General features: G+C 32.8%; 1 long non-coding RNA gene across 1 annotated transcript; it reads left to right on the top strand.

Annotated features, from left to right (window-relative positions):
* The first annotated feature begins 3,395 nt into the window (after nt 1-3,395).
* Nucleotides 3,396-5,302, top strand: LOC107842060. The gene is made up of 2 exons (XR_001665585.2): nt 3,396-3,742; nt 4,904-5,302. It is a non-coding gene; the product is annotated as an uncharacterized LOC107842060 (long non-coding RNA).
* The last annotated feature ends 360 nt before the right edge of the window (nt 5,303-5,662 follow it).

Here is a 5,662-nt window from a genome sequence, read left to right as displayed (position 1 = left end):
CTGGCTTTCTTAGTTACTCTCTCTCTTTCTTTCATCTTATCTGCCTCAATCTGTTGCGCATGCATCATCAGCCTAGCAAGGTCTATATCTCTATTGAGCATAGCAGTTCTACACTCTTTCAACACCAACCCGGACACACCAGTCACAAACTTACTTATACTCACTCTAGGGTCAGCTATTAAGTCAGGAGCATACTTAGCTAACTGGTTAAACTTAAGACAATACTCTTTCACTGTCATAAAGCCTTGCCTTAGGTTCATGAACTCCTCTACCTTAGCTTTCCTCATCTTTAGCGGGAAAAACTTATCTAGAAAGGCATTCTAAAACTTTTGCCAAGTCATGGGAGTTGTATCCTTCCCTCTAACCTTCTTCTACATCACTACCCAATCATGAGCAATATACTTCAGCCTATAGGACGCTAACTCTACACTCTTCTCCTCAGAAACATGCATAATCTGGGTAATCTTCCCCATCTCCTCAAGATAAAGTTATGGGTCCTCACCTGCTACTGACCCATAGAACTCTGACAGGGTTATTCTCATGAAATCTCTAATTCTGGTTGTGGCTGAACCCCCATCTTGCTGAGGTGGGGCCACAACCTGATGGTTACCCTGAATATTAGTCACAGCTTGGGCTAGCACCTGAAAAGCTGCTTGAAACTCTGCATATGACACATTCTCATTCTCAGGATCTACTGGCTAAGGGGGCTGGTCATCAACTCTATGGATATTATCTCTGCGAGGAGGCATACTCTATACATGGAAGAAAGAGGTGGATTAGACTGAGGATCAACTTGAGCTAATGCTCACTCACATGATATGAATTCTAACAGAAGGGAAATTGCTTCTAAAAATACCTTATAGCGTTTTGTACATAAATGTGGTGCACAACACACCCACGTACAAGATTTTACTAGATGCGGCTTTCCAGACTCCCTAGGACACTATTGAACCTTAGGCTCTGATACCAAGTTTGTAATGCCCAATTTTTTAAAACTGAAACGTCACACGATGCTCATGATTCTGAAGGACCATAAGTCAACCCTCTACTGATATCTGTACCTGAGCACTGCATAATATAGATAATAAATGTGGAAACTGGCCATAAGGTTCAAAACTTAAAAAAATACTCAAAATTGAAAACTGAATACTGATACATCTGTCCAAAAAACCTCTAAACTATCTGAACCGTGGAGTTGATGGGACATGTCCCCAACTAACTCCATCTACTGAAATTATACCAAATCTAATATGATAATGATAAAAATAAGGATCATCCTCGACTGAAGAGGACTCACTGTTATGTCTACTACTGCTGACTGGGACTGAGCTGCTAAGGGTATTTTGGATCTCGTGCCTCTGAACCTATGGTGTCAAATAAAATACCATAGTGCAAATGTGTCAGTACGGGAATATACTGAGTATGAAGATGAGGTAAGGCTAGATGGAAGGGCTTATACATGAACAATTACTTAACTGAATAATCATGAGAGTACTGAATGAGAACACATGCATGAATGCACGAACCATAACTGAAATCATCATGACTCAAAGTACTGAAACTGATTAACTGAATTTACTCATATCAATGACTGAATTCTGAGTTTTCTACTCTCGACTGACAGTATCAGAGATCAAACCTCTTTAACGGATGATTCCGGAATCTACTATTAATGATAAGAAAAGATCATGTATGAATCTGACAACAATAATACTTAACTGAATCTGAGACTGATATCAAGCCTATCTGACGGGTGATCTCTAGATCTGATAATGAGATTACTCAACTGAATCTGAGACTGAGATCAAGCCTATCTGACGGGTGATATCGGCATCTGATAATAAGATTACTCAATTGAATATAAGACTGAGATCAAACCTATCTGACGGGTGATCTCTAGATCTGATAACAAGAATACTCAACTAAATCTGAGACTAAGATCAAGCCTATCTGACGGATGTTCTCGGGATCTGATAACAAGAATACTCAACTGAATCTGAGACTGAGATCAAGCCTATCTGACGGGTGATCTCTAGATCTGATAATGAGATTACTCAACTGAATATGAGATTGAGATCAAGCCTATCTGATGGGTGATCTCTAGATTTGATATAGAATAACTTTATAAATCATGATTTTACTATATCAACCCTAAGTAATTATTATGACCATCTAAATATTGTGTCACTTAAATTGAAATAAAAGTAGAAATCTTATAAATCACAATAATTAAAAAAATTATTTAAGAAATATGATTGACTATCAATGCTAACAAAATTTGGACAAGGAGAATAACATATATTATTTGAATATTAATAAAATGTATTATAAATTGCAATAGTTAATAGCTTAAAATATATAAAAAAAAATCTATCATATATTTTAAAAAATACTATACACCACAATAATTGTAAATTTAAAAAATTTAAAGGTTAATCTACCTATTTTGACACAACTTAATAGGTCCTTTGTCTTGCTTTCATTTTTTTAATAACTTAAAAAATTAAAAGATATAAAATATTTGGTTGACTCTCGAAATTATTCATTGTCACTTAATTTGCAATAGAAAAAAGTATTATAAATTACAGTAACTTAAAAGTTAAAACTTTTTAAAAATATAATTGACTATCAGTACCACAAAATTTTGGACAAGGAGAGTAACATATATTATTTAAAAATAACATAAAATATATGATAAATTACAATATTTAATGGCTTAAAACATCTAAAAAAAATTATCTGCTATATATTCTAAAAAAATATATAAAAAATACTATAGATCATAATAATTAACAACTTAAAGATTTAAAAGATATAAAATATTTGATTGAATCTTAAAATTATATCAACGTCACTTAAATTGAAATAGTTAAAAATGTAATTGAATATCAACGCCACAAAAGTTTAGGCGATGAGAGTAACATGTATTATTTGAATATTACATAAAAAATATTATAAATTATAATAGTTAACAAGTTAAAGTATCTAAAAAATAATATGTTACATAACAACTTAATTTTTTTTTTAAAATATAAAATATTTGGTTGACACTAGAAATTATATCTGTGCCACTTAAATTGAAATTTAAAAAGGTATTATAAATTTCAATAATTAAAACTTAAATTATTCTAAAAATATAATTGACTATCGATACCACAAAAGTTTGAACAAATAGATTAACATGTATTATTTAAAAATTATATAAAAGGTATTATAAATTACGATAATTAACAATTTAAAATATCTAAAGTATATTAAAAATATGTTTGGTTATCTAAATTTTATTTATATCACATATATTATTAAAAAATAATATATATTTGGTTTGTACTAGCACAAGCCTCGACATCTATAATATATATATATATATATATATATCGATTCGATTTATTGGATGGTAACAATTAGATGAAACGGGCGAAAACAAAACAACAAGAAGGATGAAACGAGGTGGAATTCAAATCCTTAGATTAAACGAAATAGTAAAAGCCAGTTTCACGTCCGCGTTCCCAAACTCATACTCCTTTTCTCTCTCTCTTCGAATCCAATTGATTTGCATACTTCTAAAACCCTAACTATTGATTATGCAACCCCAAACGGTGCCGCTTTGTTTTGTGTGTGGTTTGAGTTCAATTTGATTTCATACAATTTTTTTAATTAAGGTTGAGTTCACTCTATCTATTCGGTTCTTCAAGATCCAGTTTGCGAGCTGGCTATGGACTACGAGCCCTAGATAGTAGTGGTGAGTTCTTACATTCACAAAAAATGTTTTTTTTTGTTTTCTGCGACTTGATGTTCAATCAGGGTTGTCCAGTGAGGTTTGGGTGTTAAGGATTAGTGGAAATAGCAAGTGCATTGTTATTTACATAAAACATTCCAATTATTTGGACTTGGAATTTTTTAGCAGTTGTATTCAATCTGTCTAGGAATTCTTTTTCTTTGAGATATGTTCGTCAGTTTGACCGCTTATGCTTTGTGGTGGTTGTTATTTGCTATATACAAATTTAGTTTGATTTTTTTCTAAGAATTAATGAGCTCAAATTTAAAACATTGAATGTAATCCATCTCCTTAAAAAACTTCTTTTCTTCTGAATTTAAAACATTTACTTTGTTATGTTGGAGAAAAAATGTGATTACATTAATGTTACCAGTTTAAAAAAAAAATGTGAATTATGGATGTGAATTCCACTTGAATGCTTGTGATCTGAAATATTGTAAAATTTGAAATCTTAGATTGGAAATTTTTGAGTGCTATAAGATTAAAGAAGATCGCCTGCGATGGTATCGTCACTTCTTTATGTAAATCTCTGAACATTGGGTTCCTAGGCTAAAACCATGATGGTTGAGGGGGCTAAGGGGACGATAAACTTAAATCACATGGAAGGAAGTTGTCTCAAATGACATACTATCTCTTAAAATGACTGTGAGCTTAGGGAACAAAACAAAATACTATGATATCAGTGATTTCAACTAATTTGGATTTAGGCTTAGATATGTTGGTATGCTTATATTAGTTTTCCACACATTATCTTTTATTGAAATGAACTGGAGCTAACTGGAATTCATATAACCCACGTAACTAACTTGGAATTGTTGTATGCTTGTATTTTTGGTACTTCAATGCGGTTTAGGTTTAGTGTCAAATGTATATTGCAGAATGTGATAGTTGTATCCTTATCAAAAGTGGAATGGTGGGGGCTCGTTTTGTTTAATGTAGTTATTTTCCATACCCATCTTTGGTCCCTGCTTACTGAAGTGACAGTTGGATAATTCTGTGTTGGCAGTATCTTTCTAATAGTTCGGTGCTAATATAGATGAGTTTTATTATTTGTATTGTGTTTTTTATTCTGTGTAATGTAAAGGGTTATCATTCTAGATCTCAAAAACTCGCAATATTATGCAGGAACCGATGATGATCTTTCTCCATCACAACAAAATAGGATTTCTAGAGGTAGTGGTTACATTACTGGAAATGGAAGATCTGCTGTCACTGGTTTTGTTCCCTACCAGAGGATGTACGGTGAAACAGATATGGAGGCCCAAATTCACCGACCTGAGCAAGAAGCATACATTTCGGTTCTAAGAGCCTTTAAAGCTCAAGCTGATGCCATTACATGGGTAGTATTTTGTTATCAAGAAACATTTCTATTCTACCACTTGGAATATTGTATGATATGTATTTATTGGGTTGTAATGTGGGCGAAGAATGTCTTAAAATTTTCATGTGCAAGACGACAAGTTTGTTCTTCCAAGCACCCACTAAGAAATAGTTAAGGATACTAAGAAGGCAATTTCAAAAGTATTCTTAATTATGAAACAGATCTACTTCTTTAAGAAAAAGGCTAGGGTAGGGCAATACACCCATGTGAGTGGACTTTACGTGTATTTCCCCTTGATACGATAGTTTCCATATATTTTGATGGGCAACTATATATGTTAAACTATTGAAATGGGGCATCAGAATGGTCTTAGCTTTTGTAAATTATTGGTAGCTAAATTTGTCTATTAATACCTATATCAGAAACATCCTCTTTTCCCACAAAGGTAGTGGTAAGGTCTGCGTACATCCTATCCTCCTCCGACTATACCCCAGTTGTGGCATTACTCTAGGTATATTGTTGTTGTTGTTGTACGTAACTCATGCTAAGGTCCAACATGATTT

This window comes from Capsicum annuum, chromosome 9 (assembly GCF_002878395.1).
Source record: "Capsicum annuum cultivar UCD-10X-F1 chromosome 9, UCD10Xv1.1, whole genome shotgun sequence".
Taxonomy (NCBI): domain Eukaryota; kingdom Viridiplantae; phylum Streptophyta; class Magnoliopsida; order Solanales; family Solanaceae; genus Capsicum; species Capsicum annuum.
Note: the sequence above shows the minus strand (reverse complement) of the source record. Positions and strands in the feature narration are given on the sequence as shown.